At 34.8% G+C, this 24773-nt stretch overlaps 1 protein-coding gene across 7 annotated transcripts in view; it reads left to right on the top strand.

The window, feature by feature from the left end:
• The window catches only part of LOC144316120 (uncharacterized), a 480356-nt gene that overhangs the window by 224716 nt on the left and 230867 nt on the right, over positions 1-24773 (top strand). For 2 of the 7 annotated variants that reach the window (XR_013381992.1, XR_013381996.1), the window contains exon 1: positions 17737-17836. The exons of the other annotated variants lie outside the window; for them this stretch is intronic. The gene's annotated coding sequence lies outside the window, so the exon portion shown is untranslated. Of the gene's footprint in view, positions 1-17736; positions 17837-24773 lie in introns of those variants that run through there. 7 annotated transcript variants of the gene reach the window in all.

Genomic DNA, 24773 nt, shown 5'->3' with positions numbered 1-24773 from the left:
ACGTGGTTGAGAAGTGCGGGTGATTTGGGAGAGATTTGATAAGAAAGAAATGTCACAAAAACATTAGCCAATTTATTCTTTCCTCTCTCCCTTTCTCCTTCTTTCTCTCTCTCTTTTTTCCCCCTTCCTCCCCCCACCCCTTTAGTTAGTCTGGCCTATGTCCAGTTGGGACAATAAACGTTTTCATCAGTCTTTTCTTATATACCAACTGGCATGGACAATTTTCCATGAACCCCTGCTGAGAGTAGCTTGGCCATTCATTTATAATAGCATCTCTTATCCATTATATTAAAGACATTTATAGTAATATACTCTCAAAATAGGATTTGGGTAAAGTTTATTGTTCTATTACTCAAAAAACCCCACCACAGTAGTGGTTTACACAGAATAAATACTCCATATTTGTTGAATATATTAATTAATGAACAAAGAATACTGAATATTTACCATATTTGTTATGTAATATTTTGTACTTTAATGTATCAGTGTCTCATCTAATAACCCTGTGAGTTATTATTATTCTTTCTAATCTTTGTATAATTTTAGTATTCAAAATAGAATTTTGACCAAAATAAGGTAAATGTGTTCAGTCATGTATCGGGAATAATTCAGTTCAAGGCTTAAATCTATTCTCAAAGGACTTTGTGGCAGGCCAGGTAGTATTAAATATATTTTGTAATGTGGCAAAATGGGGCTTAGGCAGAATCGTACTCCACATCAAACAGCCTTAACTGTTTGGATTTTAATTCTTTTAACCTCAAAATCACTTATTTTTCCACAATAAACGGTCTTTAATGCGTATCTTTTTGTTGAGAGTTTTGCTAATTGAGGTATCTGAGAAGGAGACATACAGGATAAGCATATTATTTCTTTTTCCAAGAACCACACAGAGTATACCTAACTGGCTTCCGAGTATGGTACAGAACTGCAAGTCTATTTTCAACGTTTGGTAGTTCAGACATTCTGTTTCTTGACAGAAACAAAAATTAAAAAAAAATCTTAAAAGAAAATTGAAGGTTGTACTGATTTTTAATAAAATGCTTTTCAAAAATACATATTCCTTACCTTTTCTGGGCTTAGTTTCCTTATTTGTAAAGAGAAGACAATTGGATTATATGGTATCTAAGTTCCTGCCAAGAGCAGGCTTATTTCACTATCATGAAGAAAGTTCTTATATTTTTTCCTCCAGCTATTAGTAGCTTGTTTTCTTCTTTCTTTTCATCACTCTGATTGCAGACAGTTTTCCAGCGTGATACATTAGTATATGAGAGCTTGTAGAGATAGCTTCCAAAATACTTATAAGGTTATACATCTTCCTATATAATGACACTCATTTTGTTAACTGTTGTTAGAAATTTGGGGAAAGGGGATCCCTGGGTGGCGTAGCGGTTTAGCGCCTGCCTTTGGCCCAGGGCATGATCCTGGAGACCCGGGATTGCATCCCACGTCGGGCTCCCGGTGCATGGAGCCTGCTTCTCCCTCTGCCTATGTCTCTGCCTCTCTCTCTCTCTCTCTGTGACTATCATAAATAAATAAAAATTTAAAAATAAATAAATAAAAAGAAATTTGGGGAAAGAGGATTTTAAAACCAAGAGTCATTAGTTATTCCACAGTCTGCTTCATATTGATGTGTCATTTTTAGGTGTTCATACTTATCTCTTTCTGAAGTGGGCAGAAATTATATTCTCTTATTTGTATCTCTGAAACATATCACTTCATAGTGAAAGACATGCTGGTGACATCTTGCTGACAGGAAGAATGGTCTGTGTCAGCAATAACAACCGCGTTCCTCTTCCCTGACCCTACCATTTATCTTCTGGGTGCCACCTCTCATACTGTCATACCTTCTATAGGCTTGCTGGGGAAATTTTAAAATGACTATTGTGTCAATTTTCTCATGTGGTGAGTATATCCAGACTGCTACACTTGTCAAGTATAGAAAATGGCACTTGCAATAGCCCAGAAGTCACCCCTGTTCTGACTCAGTGGTGGCCCACAGCACAGACTAAAACACGTGAGAACTGCTGCTTGTCACGGGAAGATACGCATTTTCTAAAGAAAGAAAACTATCTTGGAACTTCTGAATATGACAACCTTTCCTGTTCACACTCAGTAAACACATTAGCTAGATCCATCTGATTGTCAATTAGCAGTGCTTTTGCCAGGAATGCTGGCATCGATGCTGTTTTTAGCACTGAAAAATCCTGTGGGAGAAATGAGGAATTTAGCACATTGTAGGTATTATGATTCCTGAGTGTCTGACACTGGTATTCTCAGAACCATTATAATTAACTTTTCAATCAGAAAAACTGACTTTTGCTGTTGGATTTCAAGAGGAGGCCCTTTGAAAAAAACTAAAATAAAGGTTTGGATTGAATCTACTTTCTGAGGCAAATCACATCTCACATTACTGGGCGCTTGGACTGAGGAGCTCATAGGGCAAATGAGGCCAAGGTCAGCAGGCTTTAGACATCATGGGCCAAGTGCCATCTTGTAAGAAATTATTTTCTCCCTGGTTATAGCCTATGCCTCTGGCCCTGACTTGCTCTCTCATCAAGAAATAGTGTTTGTTCTGACAGAAGGGAGACCATAAAAGAGATCATGAATGATGGGGAAAATCATCATACTCCTGAAATAAAGCAGAGAGCTAGACTAAATATGGATTTGTAGTTTCTCCATTACATTGAGCCACACAAAATTGCCATTTTGTTAGTCAAAAAGGTAAAATGACAGCAATTTCATATGGATTGACATTATTATTATTATTATTAATTTTTTTTTTTTTTACTATAATACAGGAAGGAGGATTTAGAGAATTCTACTAGTCTGGAGGTCAGATTCTTTTTCATGCAAACATGACTTCCTCAAAGCTAAATAATCAGATCTATGATATTTTAAATACAGGGTAATCTAAAAGAAGATTTTAGGATAAACAGGATGAAAAATCTATTAAAATTTTTTTCTCTCTTATTTAAACCAGTTAGTTATTGGGGCAATATCATGTGGGTATTACAACATTTAGAGCCAGGATGGAAGAGTTCAAATTGTAGCTTTACAGATGTTAACTTCACATTGGACAGGTTACTTGCTCTGTGATTTAGTTGCCTTACCTTTAAAATAGGAATGATAATAGTTCCCATCTAATAAAAATGCTGAAAAGATTAAATGAATTAATCCACATAATACATTTTGGATGGCACTCAACAAATGTTAGCTATTATAAATATAGTTACTTATAATTACAATACCAAATGACACTATGAAATAAATGAATTAGAAATGCAGATCTATGTGTTTCTGAGGTAGATTTTGAGTCTAGAGCAACAGAGCCCAGTACTATATTTTAGTACAGACCAGTAGTGTTGAGTAAGCTCATGTGCTTGTTGGATGATAACATTATCAAAGATACTGAGACATTTCACATGATGAACTTTAGAAGAGCCAAGAACTCCAGCAAGCTCTAAAGATAGATCATCAGCCTGCATAGAATTGATCTCTTGCTGGCTTACAGATCAAAAGTGTAATGACCTTACAGTGAGCTTTTTAGAAGATAAGTGAGATTGCACGAGGACGATGTTACTGACTGTGGGTCATGATGTTCTCACTTCTATCAAATCTTTGGTGTCTGAAATTTTGTCACATGATTCCTGTCACCAAGAAAAAGAGGCCTCCTCTCTCATCTAAGAATTGTGTGAGGCTCAAGAAATACATGACAACCAAGTTTTCATTTGAGCAGGGTGAGAGATAAGTTCTCAATATCCCACTAAGGGATGAGATACCTGAGATAATAGTGTTCATGGTTGAATGACTGATAAAAATACAGGGAGGCAAAAGCCAAAAGCTAAGCAGATGTAAAGTGATATCTCACCATGGTTTCAAATTAAATTTTCCTGATGATTAGTGATGTTGAGCATATTTTCATGTCTGTTTTTCGTCTGTATCTGCTTAGGAAAAATGTATATTCAGGTCCTCTGCTCATTTTTAAATGGATTGTTTTATTGGTGTTGAGTTGTATAAGTTCTTTATATATTTTGGATATTAACTCCTTATCCATATATCATTTGGATATTAACTCCTTATCAGATATATCATTTCGTCTATTCAGTAGATTTTCTTTTTGTTTTATTGATGGTTTCCTTCATTGTGCAAAAGCTTTTTATTTTGATATAGTCCCAGTAGTTTAATTTTGGTTAAATACAAAGAACTAACTGGTGCTTACCAGAGGGGGGTGGGTGGGTAGGGGGATGGGTGACATAGGTTTAAGGGGATTAAGAGTATACTTATTTTGATGAGCACTGAGAATATCTGAAATTGTTGATTCCTTGTATTGTACACCTGAAGCTAATATAACACTGTTAATTATACTTGAATGAAAAAAACAAAAAAAACCCAAAACACCAGACAGAATTATCAGGGCAGTGGGCCTCTACCATTTCCTTCTTCCACTGACAACCATGGAGGTCATGGGTAGAATGACCAGGACTTCCAGAAAAGGGAATCCCTTTCACACCATATTTAGTAATAGATTTGAAGTGAAAGGTCTGTGGTAATTGTTTTACTCTGATGATGTTAAGGAGAGTGGATGGTTGTACAAACTCTCATAACCTCCCTGTTCTCTCTCATGGACTCAAATTTGTTCGTTCTGACAATTCCACAACCCTGGTTAACTATCCAATTACTCTTCGCTAAATCAAAGTAGTTGAACATTACTGGAAAAGAAGACACTAACTGGTTTCACGTTAAATTCACAATATCTTTCAGATGGGCACTCAATACTGCCTTACATTTCTATGAAATTTCCCTTTCTTTTAGGATTCGTAGAATGTGTTGTGATGAATCCCTTTCATCCTTCATTTTGGTAATTTATGCTCTTTCACCTTTTTTGTTGATCAGTCGAGCTAGGGGCTTATCAATTTTGTTGACCTTTACAACGAACTATCGTTTCACCTTGTTAAATATCCCTCCTATTTGTTTTCATTATCTATATTATAGCCTTATGTTAACCTATTTGGGGTTTACCTTGGTTTGTTTTTTTTTTTTCTGACTTAAGGAATCTCAGATCATTGAATTTTAGAGGTTCTCAAACCTTTTGGTCTCAAGATTAAATTGCATTTTTTAAAAACTGTGGACAACCTCAAAAAGCTTTAGTGAATTATATCTATGACTATTAATATTACATTCCACATAAAATTAAAACAAACGTTATAGTTAAAAATGGCAATAATAAACCTATTATACGTTAACAAAGTGACATTTATGAAAAAATAACCATTTTCAAAAAATATTAATGAGAAATGGAATTGCAAAACTATATATATATTGTCTAGCTTCAGGAGACAGCTGGATTCTTATTCCTGTTTTTGTATTCAGTCTATTGAAATATACTGTTTTGGTTGGAATTTATGAAGAAAATTCAGCCTCACACAAAATATATAGTTGGAAAGGGAAGGATTTATTTTAAAAGCTTTTTCAGATAAATGTGGATCTTCTCCTTAATACTACCCTAAAACTCAACAAATCGTAGTTTTTCAAAAGTTAGTTGTATGTAGAATCTGTGAAACCATGGCTATGAACTTTTCATAGTCTCTCATATTAAAATCTACTGATCTACCTTGAATTTGACTGGACCTTTAGATCTTTTGTGTGTTAGTGTGTGTGTGTGTGTGTGTATACATATATAGCATGTATATGTATATAGTAGTAACATGATGCATTGGTAATTAGAAGACTCAATTCATGGAGTTATGCAAATCTTCCAAAGATTAATACATTTCATTATACAATGTAAAAAATCTATTTGTTAATATCACCACTGATTTCAGATTAGTCTTTCAACATCTGGTATTTGGAATTCATCAAATTCACTGTGGCACATAACTGGTTTCCCAACATTTTAAATTTTGTTATTGGTAACACATAGTGTCACTTGTTTTCCTTAAAATGACAAGCTCACTTCATTTATATTTGACAACATGCCTTCCAGACACTCAAGTCGAATTAACCATTCCTTGTCATTATTTCAAGTAAGAACAATCCCATGAAAAATGTGGCTAAGTCATCTTACGACTCTAACAACTATACAGGTGCTTTTCCTCAAGACTGTCATTATACTTTGATATGTAGCTGAACTGCCTTATCTGTCACACAAAACAGTGAAAATCTGTGCACACCAGGGTTTAGATTTAATAAAATCAATATTTCTACTACTTTATTAATGATACTCTTACATAATAAACTGGCTTTTTTTTTTCCTTCACTGCTAGTAATGGTACAGAATATAATGGCCACTACTGGAGTTTGGTGCCATTGCCTTGATTTCTGCTAAGACACCAGCAATTATACCCACTATTGCTTTTGCACCATTAGCGCGAATGTAACAAGTTGAAAAAACACAAATAATAGCATAGCATTATAATGAAAGTAGTTTTCCTGAAGTGTCTTTAAAGCTCCCAGATTTCTATGGACCGTACTTTGACAATCTCTGGCCTACAGCAATAAGAACAGGTTCATATATACACATTCAATAATGCTTTTTTCTACTAAAAATTGATTCTTTAATAAGTAGCATGTTATTTTATTGTTGGATTTTAATTCAGGAGATAACATTATGAGCAAGCAACAAATATCTAGAGAGAATTTAAGAACCTTTTCTTATAAGCCTTACTGGCTAATCTCTGTGTAAACTAACTTTTTATCTATGGTTATTTACATATGTACTTTTGGACAATAGATCCCCAAAGGTAAGCTTTTTATTAGCTATTTGCACTTATTATAATGACAGTAACTGCCCTACATCAAGCTATTGGTGTATGCCTGGCACTCTGCTAAGTACTTTATATTCACTAATTCATTTGACCCTCACAATTATGTTATGATGTGAGAATTATTATTTCTGTCAGACAGATGAATGCATGATAACTTCTCAGCAAGAATGTGCTGAGTGCATGAAGTCACTCATCTAAGGTTCCTCCCTCCTACAATCGCCTTCCCTACCACCACTCCATGAATAGTAGAACCAAGGCTCAAACCTGGTTATCTATGAAGCCTACTCTTGCTACTTATGGAATTCTGTTAGGTATTCTGATAGGACAGATGCTCTACATTCAATCCTAACTTAGCTAATTAGTTCTGTAATTTAATTTTCTGTACTTTTGGAGGTAGAGAAAGGTATCTGAGTAGTTGCCATCTGAAAAATTCATTCCTCTGTAAGTGTCCCAAACTGATGTAAACCAACACTGTATCCATGACATAATCCCAGATAGAAAGAAAATTTCTTCAGTAACTGTATCTGCTCACCTTCCAGTTTACTTCTCTAATCATACCAACTGATTATGTGGTTTAGTAAACATTTAATAAAAATATTAAGGATTTTTAAAGTTGCATTTTGTTACTAGAAGTTCATTTCAAAATTTTAAATTAATCTTTCCCTTCTTTTTTTTTTTTCCTTCATTAGTTTATCCATACTTTGCATGAGGAGTTTTGAAACTTTCTCAGATACTGGGAACACCACTGAAGGACATTTAGAACAGATATAGAAAATGTTTTTGTCAGAGGCCTAAACATACTTGGCGGTGTTGGGGGGAAATGCCATTAAAATTGTTTGGACTTATGATATACTTAAGGGTTCATAGGGAGAATTACTCAAAACATGCAAATAAAAATAAGGTTTTATCCGAAAATACCTGAAAATATTTTAATAATATATTACATTTTTTTCTCTTCCCCTTATCCATGTGGGAAAAAAACTCCACACGCTATAATAAATACTTTATCTTTTCTTCTTTCTTCTGATCAAAGTCTAAGACAGTTACAAAGAAATGCTCCTCCCCAAATAAAAGAGCACAATTCTCAAAGAAGAGAGCATAAATCTTGAGATCCTCATATCTCTTAGTAGGCTAAAATTTATTTGAAACATAATATGATAATGTGACTGAAAATTCAACCTACTAAAACCAGTGACACTCTAATATTCCTGAATACCCAACTGGCATTTGGCTGGTGCCTAATTTCAATGGGAAAATAAATAAATAAATAAATAAATAAATAAATAAATAAATAAATAAATAAATAAATAACGAGTTCAATTTCCTTGATCGAGGCTTCACAAAGACTTAAGGTTTAAGTGTATTTCCTGCACATCTTTACTATGATATTTAATAAGCTAAAAATATAGTTCATTGTTGGGAAATAAACTAGGAAGAAGTCACATAAAAGCTGTTTGAAGTCTGGAAAATGTGGTACTTTTCAGCCCATCAGAGGAAAAGTGACAGTTTTTACTGCTCCATGAAAACTTCTGGTAGCTTAAGTCTGTTTCTTGTTATTTTGTCCCCATTATTTTTTTAAAGCGTTTTCCTTTCCCCTTCTTTCCCTTTCTGAAACAGATTACTACAGACATTACCTGTCTTAAAACAGTTTTGCAGTCCTCATGCCATGGGGGTGTTAGGGGCTGACAAGATTCTGAAGTTTATGGCATAGCTTATTCTAAATATTCTTCATCAAGAAGGCATTTAAATCTTTAGCACTTTGAATATAAAGTATTGTGTTTCCTTCCTTGTGATTGATCACATTCCTATTTGCCATTGAAAAGGTATATTGTTTTTTACTTGTCGGCCAAAAGAGAAAATCCCTGATGTATATGAGATTTATCTTATAGTTGTCATCGTGTTGGAAAATTTAAAGCCTATAGGTAAAATCAATGTGAACATAAATCAAACCCAACTATTTTAAATAGGTTTGCTTTTTCAGGAGTATTAGTTTTTTAAGGGACATTGACTTAATGATGAATTAAAACAACTCTAATTTATAGATTTCCAATCTGTTTGTCAAAATCTCTCAGGCTGATCCTGCACTCCTTACTGGTCACTGTTTAATTTCTTTTAAGGTCATTAGTGGCCCTTCATGGGAGAGGCTTTATTTTTGTATAATATGTTTATATTTTCTACAGGCCCCATTTTCTCAAGAGATTTGCACTTCCCTAGAATTTTATAATTGTGTTAAGATTTACTCCCTAAACATTTTAATTTTTTTATCAAAAGGTTAAAATAAAATACCTGGCCAGAATTTAAAAGCTTATAACCATTTAATTGACCCTACCCTAATCAACTTTTCTCTACTGTATAAATAAACACCCTCATTCTGCATTTCACTTTGATAATTAGGCATAAGGAGTCATTGATGGTTCTTGTATGATGAAAGCAAGTATATTTAAAATCAATGAAAAACTTGCTTAGTTGTCCTGGAGAATATTTGGTTATCAACATTCACCAAGACATTAATGCAACTAAACTTAAATATAACCAAAGTTATTTTAATAACATCTTTTTGTCTGAAGATAAATAACCATTGGGACACAGTCCTCTGATCAATAATTAGTCAATCAAAGTCATTAAGATACAGAGCTTTCACTTACCTCAGAGAATGCATCAAAGATTTGTTTCCCTGGACAGGAAAGACTGAATTTTTACCAAAAATATAATATGCATTATTATTCTAAACATAAATTAAATTAACCCAAAATGGAAGAAAGATTTTAATTTTATGTTTTTAAAGATTTTATTTATTCATGAAAGACAGAGAGAGAGAGAGAGAGAGAGAGAGAAAGGCAAAGACACAGGCAGAGGGAGAAGCAGGCGCCATGCAGGGAGCCTGACGTGGGACTCGATCCTGGGTCTCCAGGATCATGCCCTGGGCTGAAGGCGGTGCTAAACCGCTGAGTCACCTGGGCTGCCCTTAATTTTATGTTTTAAAGTTACATGAGGATTAAGGAAATAAATGGGAAGAGACAAAAAAGTTATTACTTTATTCTGAATTCTGTATTTAACTTTCTATTGCCAATAAAACTACTCAAAAAAATAGGCTTAATGGGAATCTAGGACTATATTAATGAAATTAGTTTTGTATGAGAGGTCAGACCATTCTGATATGACAGATATGCCAATAATATAGTGGCTTATAGTGGCTCAGACACAAGGAGGGTTTATTTCATCCTCATAATGGTTCAGCGGTAGATGGAAGCATCAGGGTAGGCAGATGGCTCTGCCCCAGTGGGTCTTCCAGGAACCCAAGTTTCTTTTATCTTGTTCTGTCACTTTCTAAGAGGTTGACCTTATGCATATGGGTAGAAGCTGGCTCATGGCTAAGTGCATGCTAGACAGTGTGTGTGGTCCAAGAGAACAAACACTTGGAGGTAAGAATGGGAATAATGACTGGGCCAATATGATATAGGAGTGTGTGGACATAGAGGGGTGTATGAATAGAAAGAGAAGGGGAAGTGGGAGATTATGAACCATTTTAGGAAAAAGTTTTAGAGCAGAACTCTAAACATAGGATGATCTCATTGAGTAAGGGACAGAGAAGACACTTTGACACTTATCTTGAAGATTGACTCAAGATAATCTTTGGGTCAAGATGTGATACTATGGAAGATGAGATGTCTGGAGAGGAAGATAGTGACATTTGTGTGATAGTTTTGTGCATCATAAATCAGTAACTCATTATTAATGATGTGCAGTGGCATAAGAATGAGTAGCCACTTTCCAATCATCCAGGTGCCATGTAGAATCCCACTGAGAAGGAAAGAGTGGCATGTATATATATATATATATATATATATATATATATATATATAAATATACTTATATTTCCCATTTTTGAATTTCTGAGGGGCATGTTATTTTCTAGGGATCTAGAAGAAGAGCTGGGAGAGGAAGTACTCATGCCCTCACAATTAATAAAACTGAGGAACAATGATCCTATCCTATAAAGTAGGGATTACCAAGCTTTTTTCTATGATGGGACAGATAGTGAATATTTTAGGATTTGTGTGCCACGCAGTTTCTGTCACAACCACTTGGTTCCTCCAGTGTAGAGCACATGTAGCCATAGGCAAAATATAAAGAAATGAGCACAGTTGTGTTCCAATAAAACTTTATTTACAAATAAAAAATGGAGGGTTAGATTAGACCCCTAGGCAATACTTTACTGGCCTCTGTACTAAAGAAACAAAATGAGAGTAACTAGGTAAATTAGGCAAAGAACTTTTGAATTGTAAGTCTGTAAAAGCTTATAAGTTGCACTCTACTAGATACAAACTATTTAGAGAGATGGAGAATGACAAAGGAATAGAATAAACAGTATTATTTACTAGGCAATGAAGAAGATACTGATGCCCTTAGAAAGTGCAGATACTTTGGAATAAAAGATAATAAATGTTATTTTCACTATATATAAATATTATTTCCTCCCTAAATATTTTGATTCTAAAACAATACTGATAAACCAGCATAAGTTGTATGCAAAAATCTACAAAACATTAAAAATACATTTAAAATAATTTTAAAAAATGAACAAATGAATAGTTAATGAATACTTCATTCCAAGAGTTTCTTTCCTTCCTTCCTTTTCTTTCTTTCCTTCTTTCTTTTTCTTTTCTCCTTCCTTTCCTCCCTTCATTCCTCTCCCTCTCCTTCCTTCCTTCCTTCCTTTCTTTCTTTCTTTCTTTCTTTCTTTCTTTCTTTCTTTCTTTCTTTCTTTCTTTTTTCTTTCTTTTTTCTTTTTTCTTTCTTTCTTTCTTTCTTTCTTTCTTTCTTTCTTTCTTTCTTTCTTTCTTTCTCTTTCTTCTTTTCTCCTTCTTTCCTTCCTTCCTTCCTTCCTTCCTTCCTTCCTTCCTTCCTTCCTTCCTTCCTTCCTTCCTTCCCTCCCTCCCTCCTTCTTTCTTTCAATTAATTTAATCTGTCAGCCCAAAAAGAACTCATCTGGCATAGATAAACTGATCTAAGTCTTATACCAGACTTTCAAATTATTTTCATAATATAAAAAGTTATATCAGGAAAAGATATAGAATTTGCAATAGAATAACAACAGAAAATTATTATTCCTTCCAAAGGATTTTAAACACTAAATATTTTCATTGTTTATACAACACTCTAGAGCTTGCAAAGAATATAAAATAAACACTATTTTAAAATACTACATTAGAAAAATGTTTCTTATATATCAATGCTTGAGGCCCAAACAATATTTTTTGTGTAAGATGTAGCATCACCTCTTTTTCTCTCAGGTAATAAAGGTCATCAGAAATAATTGCCTTTACTACTTTGGAAATTGATGGTCAAATGAATAATAGCAGTTATCTCAATCAGCACTTCACTCTAAGCTGAAAAGGGTAAAAAGTTTTCCATTTGTGAAAGAATATGCTTACCTGTAGGTCTGTAGAAACTGGAACTCCTGGGCAGTAGAGATCTTGGATCAAATTTGCCTCTTCTAACCAATGGCTTCATGGTAAGCCTCTCTCGCTGTACTAGTGTTATTATTTGTCATTAGTTAAGAACCAGTTTTGAGATCTTCAAAAAGTTGAATGGCATCCTGTGATGATGCCCGATACTTGAGGCACTTTACAGTTTATAAAATGTTTTAATCCAAATGATTGGTTTTCAGATTTCTGACCACCCATTAAGATAGGCAAGGCAAAGACTGTGGTTCTTACTTTCTAAAGGAGAAAATAAACTCCAAGCGGTGGAGCAAATTGCAGTCCATAGCTCTTAAGAAAGAGCTGACACAAGGACAAAATCTCAAGTTTTTTGAGACTGCATATTTAGTCTACTTCTGTTTTAAGCCTGTGAACATTTGCACTTTAATATCTTCAAAGTCCATGCCTTCTTTTTACTTCCCACTGAGAACTTTGAGATGAACTTTATAGATTGGTAAAGATGGGTAAAGAATATCATGACAACTAAACATATCAAAAAGCAAAACAGCAACTATACAAAGGCTACCATTACAAACACCTATTAGCCAAGAAATGAGAGTTCTTGGCCTTCTAACTGCATGTTAACTGTGTGTCCTTGGACAAATCAGATGACCCATCTGCACTCAGCTTCCTTATCTATTAGGTGAAATGATTGTGTAAGATCCCTCCTACACATACAACTCTGAAATATTAGTAAAGGAATCCACATTCTTAAAAAGAATCTTGCTATGTTGCTCTCTCTTAAGATTGTTGGAATGAACTTCAGACTGCACTAGTACAGCTGCCAATTTTTTTTAACAGTTTGGACTGTGTAGCACTAACTTAAATCCACCTGTGGGAATAGAGTTGGAGGCAATACACCATCTCAGCTTGCTCTGTTTGCATTTTCAAAACCACTAAGGGAAGTCGGGCTGAACCTAGTTTTGGAAAAATATAGAAACTCTATATCAAACTTGACAAGAAAGATAACTCTATGCCATATTAATGACTTTTGATCATATTAGTAATTTCCTATTGCGTTGTTTTGGGATTCAGTTATGTTGGCACAAAATAAAAAACAATATGGTTACAATTTAATTTAATCTATTAAGATTCTCCAACATGGGACACAGGTGCATGCTATTTGAATGTTTTTAACTAGTACCGTTTTAAAATTTACATAATTGACAAATTACAGGCTTGATTAGACTGACATCAATAGGCGTGTCTGGCTAATCTGCATTTTCTGAATCTCTCCTGGGAGCCATCTTCTGTGTCTTATCTTCATTCATTTCCAGGCCTCGATTTTAGCTTGAGGAATTTACAAAGATAAAATAGTCTCACAATCAACAACATCAACTCCATGCCTCTTATTTCTTCTCTCCTCTTCTCCTATTTTTCTGAACTTTAACAAGATGATTATAAAGGACACACATTTCTCAAGAGTATCCAGCATTGCTGCCCACAAACATATCTTTGGATCCAGCAGACAGGCCTGTGGTCAGTGCCTTTTTCACCTTCCCTTTATAAGGTAAGGTCATCTAGTTCAATTCAGAGGCTGCATGCTGAACTGCTATTTCTCTAATTCCGGAAAGTAGCTTGCCATCCAAACACATAATTAAAGAGGGTAAAAGCATGTGTTACAGAATGGTGATGCAATATTTCGGGGAAGAGTCTGTTGGTAAAATCAGTAACACACCCACCTAGCCACTACCATATTTGTCTAACAGAGGCTATTTTTCCTACTTTGTGAACATTTAAGGTCAAGACTATTAATTGTTTCTATAAATATAGTTTGTGTCCAAGATTTGTCCGTATCAAAATTAATCATACATACCCTAATGAATACAAAACTATGTAGAATGCCAGAGGACTCATGTGTCAGTTTCCATGGTGTAAAGAACTTGCCAATGACCTTTATCAAGTTATTAAATCTCTCTTTGCTTTAGAATTCTGAACTGTAATCTGTAAAATGGAATGTGTGACTCCTACTTTGTTTTCAGGGAATCATAATTAAAAATTTTTTAAATGAATCTTAAGCCTTTTAGGAAAAAGTTTCCTACAAATGCATGGTATTTTCCCACTAATTAATTTATAATTTGTCATCCTAGCAGTTAATTTCTTCTCCTATGTTTAAATTAGATTTTTAGAGATGTAAGTTTCCAAAGTACTTCATTCAAAGAAATGTCTTGACAATTTCTACTAAAAATCACTTTTCTTCTTAAAGTGTATCTGGGGATCCCTGGGTGGCGCAGTGGTTTGGCGCCTGCCTTTGGCCCAGGGCGCGATCCTGGAGACCCGGGATCGAATCCCACGTCGGGCTCCCGGTGCATGGAGCCTGCTTCTCCCTCTGCCTGTGTCTCTGCCTCTCTCTCTCTCTCTGTGACTATCATAAATAAATAAAAATTAAAAAAAAATTAAAGTGTATCTGTTGAAATTTTAAAAGAACAATAAAGAGTGTTAATCAGAAATGGTCAAGAAACTTTTGCCTTCTTTGTAGTTTAATAGGGAGTACATTTTATTCCCTCAGCATCATTTTATTTATTGTTGAAACTAGAAGCAATTTTTTACCAAGGAACTTTTAAAACCAATTACTGATGCACACATAAATTACTGTCTATCTTCCCTCTGCTCCCACATATAAAAGCTATGTATCCTTCCTGGAAAGTATAGTATAAGGAGGGGAAATTAGAAATACAGAAAAAAACACAAATATTTCATGCACTTCTAATTGCAGGGTTACATTAGTATTACAAAAAACTTTATTTTCAATGATGACTCCAAAGGAAAGCAAACCCAGGAGCGGATGAGTAATAATTAACATCTGATTGGAAAGTTTTGTGTATGTTACTTTTTAAGAAAATTTGAAAGACTTTTCTGTACTGATCTTTCTGGTAAAGGAGCCCTGAGAGAAGGCAGGAATGTGATGTGCTGATCCTTCACACCGTCTGTAGCTATACACACCCCCGACCCTTCGAGAATATAACTCTGGGAAGAACAGTTTGAATCATACCACCTCCTTCCATGTCTGTAGTGTTTTAAGAAGTCAAAGTAGTTTCTAAAGAAATCTTGGGAGAATTAAGACCATCTAAACTTATTTTTCTAGACTTTTCTACACGTTTACCAGGATGAACTCCCAGCAGACTCGTCTTTTCTGAAAAGAATAGAACTTGTCATCTGCTGACAGAAGCTGAAGGACAGGCTTTCACACCCTTTCTCTGAGTCTGTATAGAGAAATTATAGTTGGGAATTAATAACATTCACATGATTCTGTTCAAGTTCCTTTGGAAACTGTAAAAATGGATATTGGGCATTTCTGCGTGAAAATCACCTTTGACATGTCACTGATATGAAAGACATGGTTAGAAAGGAGAAAAGGACCCTGGGGGTGAGTTGGAGGGGGGAAGAAGGAATTACATGGCTGATGTAACATTTCAGAAAAACCAGTTTCCCCAGAGAGCATCTTAACTTTTTATTTTATTTTGCCTATGTAAATAGAGCCTCCACAAGCTTTTTTTCTTCTTTCTCCTCTTTCTCCCCTCTGGAATGAAATTCTCATTTTTCTGTAGCTGCATTTCTGAATGTAGCAATTTCAAAATTTATTTTATATTCAATTTACTCAACTTATTATATAGGTCTTATTTATCTGTATTTTCATTTTGGTAAATGTGAGGTCAACCATAGTAAGATTCAAGGACAGGTATAATGGAGGGGCAACTTATCAACATTTAACCATCTTCAAAAAAGAGAACTTCCTAAAAGCATTCCTTTCATTGCCCTCATCTGGCATGTTTCTTTTTGTTAGGATCAAAGATTTGACAGAGATGAAAGACCTTCAACTTTACACAGAAATATATATCAACCAGGAAGAACTCCTTAAGTGGAAACATTCCTACAACAGTTTCCTTTATTTCCATCTCTTTATCTAATAAATTTTCTCAGACACCTTAAAAATGGAATGGAAGAAAGGAAATATTCTTTGTAGGCAATTTAGATTATGGCTGCATTCAACAAGCAGATTGAGAAAATATAGTCAACATAGCTACTTTTTAAAAATTTGCAAATTTGAGTCTTGTAGACCAGAAATTCAGATGACTAGGAAATACTCCATTGTTATTAAATATTTGGTACCATATTGAAATAAAACTGGCATAACTTATTGGTCAGACAATTAGTAGAAAGGTACAATTGAAAGTTGCTTTAGGCTTCTTTAATGTTCCCAATGATCCCTCTGTACCACTGAGGACAAGCCACGTACAAATCATTTCTAACTCTCATCTAAACAGAAAACAGATCTTTTATTTTTTCCAGACATATGAGTAGTTCTGTAACATATAGAATAAGACGTCCATATTATTAGTATCTTATTTGCAGGGAACAGTTACAAATTCATATTTGTTTTGTCTGTCTTATTATAAAATGTTTATTTTTAGCATAAAAACCAGCACATAAAGATACAGAAGAGAAGAAATTAAAATTGCTTACAAGCCCCTTTTCTCCACCACTCAGAAATAGTCATCTCCTGCTGCCCTGGAGTGGTGGGAGATTCAAGTGATGCTGGGATTGGAGTATATGTTCATGGGAAGACTGGAGATCAGGCCTTGAATCTTCCTAGGAGACAAGATATTCAAATAGAAATTTATTAAGGTGTAGAGTATATATGTCAAACTAAAAAACAATCTGTGCAGCAAAGGAAATAATGAACAAAATGAAAAGGCAGATCATAGAATGGAAGAAAATATTTGCAAATCACATATCCAGTAAGGGATTAATATCCAAATATATAAAGGATTCATACAACACAGTAGTAAAAACCCAAATAACCTGATTAAAAAATGAGCGAAAGACTTGAATAGATATTTTTCCAAAGAAGACACAGTGAAAAGGTGCTCAGCATCACAAATGACAAGGCAAATGCAAATCAAAGCCACAGTGAAATATCACCTCAGGTGTGTTAGGATGGCTATTATCAAAAGGTCAAAAAACAGCAGGTGTTGGTAAAGATGTGAAGAAATGGGAACTTTTATATACTGTCAGTGGAAATGTAAATTATTACAGGCATTATGGAAACAGTATGGAGCTTCCTCAAGAAAGTAAAACTACCATATGATCTAGCAAGCCGACTTCTGGGTGTATATCCAAAGATAAAATCACTATCTCAAAGTTCACTGCAACATTATTAATATTAGCCAAGATTCAGAAACAACCTAAGTGTCTGATGATGAGTTAATGGATAAAGAAAATGTGGTGTATGTGTGTATAATATGTATATATTGTATGCATATATAATGAAATACCATTCAGCCTTTAAAAGAAGGATATTTTGCCATTTGCAAGAACACAGATGAACTTAAAGGAAATACATCAAGCGAAATAAGCTAGACAAGAAAGATATATACCATATGATCTCACTTACATGTAGAATCTAATAAAAAGTAAGACTTCTAGAACCAGAGTAGAATTCTGGTTACAAAGAAAAAAAAAAAAGAAAGAAAAGAAAAAAAGAATTCTGGTTACCATGGGCTGGGGGTGGAGGAATTGGGAATTGGAGAGATGTTGGTCAAAGGGTACAAACTTTTAGTTAGGATGAGTAAGTTCTGGAGACCTAAGGTACAGCATAGTAGCTACAATGAATAGTAATATGTTGTAGACTTGAAATTTGGTAAGAGGGTTCTCATTGTGAGGGTGGGGGTAGGGGGAAGCGTAACTGTGAGGAGATGGGTATATGAATATGTTAATTACACTGATTATGGTAATCATTTCACAGTGTATATGCATACCAGAACTTTAAGTTGTTCGCCTTAAATATATACAACTTATGTCAATCATGGCTCAGTAAAACTGGGGAGAAAAGCCTCTTCTCCAAAGGTTTTACCTTAACAGATAAAACTTAAAAATAAAACATTTTCATAGGAAACTTCTATGTGTCTGTCTGGTCTTGGGAGCCTCACCTGAGGGAAATAAAAATCCTGGGCTATTTTTGATATTAGGAAAATGAAAAATTTTTGATATTAGGAAAATGAGGTGTGAGATAATATAAAAATGTATGTTTAGAATGACTAAGTACCAGAATAAGGAATCAAAACATAAAGAGAACAATAGCAAACTATGAAAAAGAATAGATTCATTTGAGAAAGAACAAAATAGAAATTCTAGAAATGTTTCCTTTGTTTCCCAGAGACCTCTTAATATCAGAGACCCTCAAGATTTAGCTCAGTTCTCTTCTGTATTCCCTCATTGTCTTTTTTTTAAAGAAAAATTATTACTGTAGTTGACATGCGATGTTATATTACTTTCAGGTGTACAACATAGTGATTCAACAATTTTATACATTAAAAAGGGCTTACTTACTACAGTGTCTGTTGCCATACAATGTTATTAAAATATTATTGACTATATTCCCCATGCTGTACTTTTTATCTCCATGACTTATTTATTTTATAATTGGAATTTTGTACCTCTATCCCCTTTACCAATTTTGCTCATCCTCCATTTCCTCCCCCTCTGGTAATGACCAGTTTGGTCTCTGTATTTATGAGTCTTTCTGGCTTTGTTTGCTCATTTGAGGATTTTTAAAAATTTATGACTCCACATATGGGTGAAATCATATGGTAATTATCTTTCTCTGACTTACTTCATTTAGTACATAACCCCCTAGGTACATCTATGTTTGTCATAAACAACAAGAACTTCTTTCTTTATGGCTGAGTAATATTCCACTGTACATATATACCACATCTTTATTCATTCATCTATTGATGGACACTTAGGCTGCTTCTATATCTTGACTACTATAAATAATGTTGTAGTAAATATAGGCATGCACATATTTTTTTCAAATTAGTGTTTTCATTTTCTGTGGATAAACAGTAGTGAAGTTACTGGATGATACGGTATTCCTATTTTTTTATTTTTTTATCAAACTTCATACTATTTTCCACAGTGGCTATGCCAATTTACATTCCCACCAACAGTGCACAAGAGTTCCCTTTTCTCTGCATCCTCTCCAACATTTGTTATTTCTTGTCTTTTTGATACTAGCCATTCTGACAGGGGTGAGGTGATATCTCATTGTAGTTTTGATTTGCATTTTCCTGATGATGAGTGATGTTAAACACCTTTCCATGTGTCTGTTTTTCGTCTGTGTGTTTTTGGAAAAATGTCTGTTTGGATTCTCTGCCCATCCTTAATCAGATTATTTAGGCTTTTTTGGTGTTGAGTTGTGTAAGATCTTTATATATTTTGGGTACTGACTCCTTATTATAAATATGGTTTGCAAATATCTTCTCTCATTCAGTAGATTGTCTTTTTGTTTTGTTGATGGTTTCCTTTGCTGTGAAAACCCTTTTTATTTTGGTGTATTCCCAATTTGTTTTTGTTTCTCTTGCCGGAGGAGACATATCTAGGAAAATGTTAATATTGATGTCTAAGAGATTACTGCCTGTGTTCTCTTTTAGGAGTTTCATGATTTCAGATCTGACACCTCGCAGTCTTAATGATCTCTGTAACCTAAACTTCAGATTCCTTCAATGCCTCAATTTGAATATTTAATAGAAATCTCAAATTTGGGATCCCTGGGTGGCGCAGCGGTTTGGCGCCTGCCTTTGGCCCAGGGCGTGATCCTGGAGACCCGGGATCGAATCCCACATCGGGCTCCCGGTGCATGGAGCCTGCTTCTCCCTCTGCCTGTGTCTCTGCCTCTCTCTCCTTCTCTCTCTGTGACTATCATAAATAAATAAAAATTAAAAAAAAAAAGAAATCTCAAATTTAATATGTCCATAACTGAACCAGATCTTATTCCCAAATCCGTTTCACCCACAAATATCCCTATCTCAGTTAATAGTTCTATCCTTCCTCTCCTTTGGTCACAACTACATCATGGACCTGTCATTGTTAAATCCTAGTTGGCTCTACTCAGGATAGATTTAAAATTGTGCCACTTCTCACCACCTTTATTGCTCTCACTATATTCTAAGCCCCTACCATCCTGCCTCTCCTAGATTACTGTTCTCCTGGATTCCATCCTTAAGTCATATAGATCGGACTCAACATAGTGGTCAGAAGTAAACCAGATTCTGTTGTTTTTGCTCAGAATCTTCAATTGTCTGCCCATCTCACTCAGAGTAAAATCCAAAGTTCTTAAAAGTTCCCACGAAGTTTGGCTAGTTCTGCACAACTACCACCCTCCCTAACTCCCCCCTGCCCTGTCCCCGCATTCATTTCTCATCTCATCCTTGTTTCCTTACTCCCTCTGCTGAAGCCATGCTGGTCTCCTCACTGTTCCTCAAAATTCTGGGTCTTGGGTTAGCTATTTCACTTACCTGGAATCTCCTCCCCTAAGGATCCTTACAGCTCCTCTCTCACCTTTTTTCAGATCTTAGCTAAAACATCAGCCCCTCTGAGAGCCCTTTCATGACCACCCTGTTTAAAATTGCTCCCCCTTCCCTATACTCGGTAGCCCTTGATCTTTATTTTTCTTTTGGAAATTAGTACTATAGTTGGACTATAGTCCATAACTATAACTATAGTCTGCTATAATTTACTGATGTGTTTCTTGTCTCCCCAAACAGAATACAAGCTCCAGGTGGGTGTAGCTTTTGTATGCTTTGTTCACTGCTAATGAGATTAAAAAATAAACTTTGATGAGCTTGTCCCTATTGACCTAAATGACATGTTTTTTTAGGATTCTTGAGAAGAGAACAGACTATTTTAAGTAGAGTTTCTTTTCATTTTTTCTTTTAGAGCAGTTTTTAAAAAAAAAATATTTTATTTGTTTATTCATGAGAGACAGAGAGGCAGAGACACAGGCAGAGGGAGAAGCAGGCTCCATGCAGGGAGCCTGATGTGAGACTCGATCCCGGGACTCCAGGGTCACGCTGTGAGCCAAAGGCGGACACTCAACCGCTGAGCCACCCAGGCATTCCTTAAGTAGAGTTTCTTCCCTAACCAGAGTTGGGCTGTGAAAAAAAAAAAAAAAAAACTATCTAAAGGGTGATGAGAAAAGGTTGAATATTTTAAAGCAGAGAACTGCAGCAGAGGGCTTTATTGATAAAGGTGGAAATACTAGTAATAGTTGTCACTTTGAGTTAGAAGATGACAAGTTTGTTCTTTATTTTGTAAGTAGTGTCTTTTTAAATATTTAACACAAAATGTCTTTTAAGTGCGGCAACTGGGTGGCTCAGTGGTTGGGCATTTGCCTTTGGCTCAGGTTGTGATCCTGGGGTCCTGGGATCAAGTTCTGCATCAGACTCCCCACAGGGAGCCTGCTTCTTCCTCTGCCTATGCCTCTGCTTCTCTCTCTGTGTCTGTCATAAATAAATAAATAAATAAATAAATAAATAAATAAATAAATAAATAAATAAAATGTTTTAAAAAATGTCTGTAAGCAATTTGACTTTAGATATGCAATTTGGTTTAGATTGAAAAACTTTTCTCTTTTGATTATTCTCAGATTAGTTAAAAAATATTCTCAAGTTTAAAGGTAGTGTTATAAAAAATTTTTAATTTATGCATTTTATAAAAACATTTGGACACTAGTGACTTTAGGAAAAATTAGTCTCTCCCAATTCCTTCAAAACTAAGCTTTAAACACTTTCAGTTTAGTTTTTCCCTTGTCTGTTGTGAAATGCTTTTTATCACAGGACAAAGTGATAAAAATCTGATAGATTTTTACTGAGAATAATACTTATTCTTAATTGTAAAAAAGGAAAAGTTAAAGAAACAAAGAAATTTCTTTTGAGAGAGAGTTTAAGTTTGGAATTTAAAATGTAAAGGCTTTATTGTTCTTCTGTTGATCTTTTTTATTTCAAAATATAGTCTTTGATTTTGTGCCAAAATATTTCCATTTTTGCTTTACTAAGAAGTTGCCTGATGGATGATGATATTGTCCATACTCGGGCTAGTGATCCGTCTCGACATTGTCCTGGTGAATTTTATACAAATAATTTTACAAAGGTTTATTTTGTTTCTTACCACCTCCTGGGAACTTGGGTTTGGCAGCCTTCTATTAGTGATTATAATATTTAGCTTGAGTTGAATCAGCATGCAGGCTGTGATGTATTCTATTTAAAAATCCATTTGTAAGGCATTAGCAGAAAGTTTATGAGTATTGTAATACTGTTTAATGGAAGGTAGGAGTATCTTTAGCTGTGTGAATAAATAGAATTTGATTAGATTTCAAAAAGTGGTTTAAGGTTCGTGATTTTCTTATATATTTGAAAAGGCAACCAATATTTTAGTATTAAAAAAACCTCAGGTGTTAACTTTTAAAAACAAGTTAGAGATATATTCTTCTGAGTTAAACTTACATAAGGCAGAAATTTATCCTGAAATGGGTCAAAGTTCTTCCTGCATTTTTTTTTCTTGGCTTGCCTCTGTGCTTCTGTCTTCTAAATATCAGTGGCTCAAGACTCAGTCCAGTGGTCTCTTCTCTTATTTAGTTATACACATTCCTTTCTTCTCTTATCCATTCTCAAGACATTAAATCATATCCATGTACTGATGACCCCCACATTTTTATCTCCCATCCAGAACTCTCTTTTGAGCCCAGAAACATATGTCCATTGACCTATATGCAATTACACCTTAAGATATCTCATAGGCCTATTAACCTTAATATATCCAGAACTTAGTTCCTAATATTCAATACTCCTCACCTGCAGTTCAGCTCCTTCTACAGTCTTCCAACTCATTGTATCCAGATATCCCACTTTTGCCTTTCTTACAATAATTATTAATAGCATGCTGTTTAACTTTCAAAATACCTTAAGTTTTTAAAGTGATGATATATATAGGCTCCCATTAGTCCATTAGTCAGTCATAATGGTTTCCCAAGTTGCTTAGGCACCCAAGGGATATCTATACTGCCTTTCTTTCTTCTGTATTTCTCCTGCAGTTTATCAGCAAATTCTGTGAGCCTTACTGTAAAAAATATATAGAATTAAACCCACTTCTCACACGTCCATTGTTGCCACACTGACAAGCTAGCATCATCTGTTATCTGGGTGATTATAATAGCCTCCTAGCTGGCCTTGCCAGCATCTAGAGTTTCCTATTAAAATGTGTGTCAGATGATGTTACTACTCTGCTCCAGAGCCTCAGCTAAGTGACTAAGTTCTCATTACCTTTTGCTAGACTTCCTGATGTCAACATTTTACATCCTGCTTGGATTTAGGAGATGTAATCTGCTGTCTCAACTAAATTCCCCATGGTATATACCTCTTAACCTCTTCAGAACAGCTGCGACCTCTTATCTTGCTCACTTGCCAAAACCAAAACCTGTTACTTCATTCCTGGTCACCAAGGCTATCAGACTGGACTTTGGTTCCTTATGTTGTATCCGTAGCGGTGTCTACCCTCTTCCTTTACTCTTGCTTGCCCCAGCCAAGTTAAGTAGGCTGTGAATGGCCCTAATAGTTCCCAGTGTGCTCTGTCTTGCTTTAAGTAATGGGCCAGATCCATGTGGTTGCTTAATTAAGAACATCAACACATTTAAGTAAGGAAAAAAGCCAAGTCCATTAGAAAGGTGGACTAGTTTGATTACTAATACTAGTTATGTTCATGATATTTTGCTCAAATGTATCTATTGCCATATTACTTGTCCTTTGATTTGAAAAACATATTTAGATTTACGTTTAGAATTCACACTATGATTTTGTTATTATCAAACACCAAGATTCCCTTTTAGGTAAATATCTCTTGAGATTGTTGAATTTCTACAAAGACTTGAAAGAAATTTATAAAGCTAACTTGGGAAGAAATACACAAATATTTCATCAGAATAGTCCAAGAGAAATCGAGTCCTATAAAAATGATAATAGGTAGTTTTTTAGCATCTGAATTTTTTATTCAAGCTCTTTACCCAACAGAAGTTTTATGATGGTTTCTGCAAGAATTGATGTCACATGCCTTTCTTCTTAACCTAAATGTCCAATTCTTATTCTAATATTCAAAATGAAACAAGAAGTGGAAAGATTTTGATATGCTTTTGTTTCTAAACAATTATTTACTAGAATGCAAGTGCCTCAGTCACTGACATTTTTGTTTTGTATCTTGCTAAATATCTTCAAATTAAAAAAAATTTTTTTTAATTTTATTTATTTATGATAGTCACACAGAGAGAGAGAAAGAGGCAGAGACACAGGCAGAGGGAGAAGCAGGCGCCATGCACTGGGAGCCCGATGTGGGATTCGATCTCGGGTCTCCAGGATCGTGCCCTGGGCCAAAAGCAGGCGCCAAACCGCTGCGCCACCCAGGGATCCCTCCTCAAATTAATTACATCATAAAATCTTTCTGAATAGATTATCTACGCATAATGTTTCTAAATATAAATTAGTAGAGCTATCTGACTAAACTTAGATTTCTTCAAAATCACAACGCCAAAACTCTTTTTATTCTACTTTGGGAAGTACTGAAGTTTATATTTTGTACTATCCTAAGAATTAACATGCATGGAAATACAAAATTACACTAAATTACTGCATATTTAACTGAAATAATCACTCTCTTACACCCTTTGTTAAAGTGAGAAATTTGTAAAGGTTTAAAA

This window comes from Canis aureus, chromosome 1, assembly GCF_053574225.1.
Source record: "Canis aureus isolate CA01 chromosome 1, VMU_Caureus_v.1.0, whole genome shotgun sequence".
Classification (NCBI taxonomy): domain Eukaryota; kingdom Metazoa; phylum Chordata; class Mammalia; order Carnivora; family Canidae; genus Canis; species Canis aureus.
This window is presented reverse-complemented; position numbering and strand designations above follow the sequence as displayed.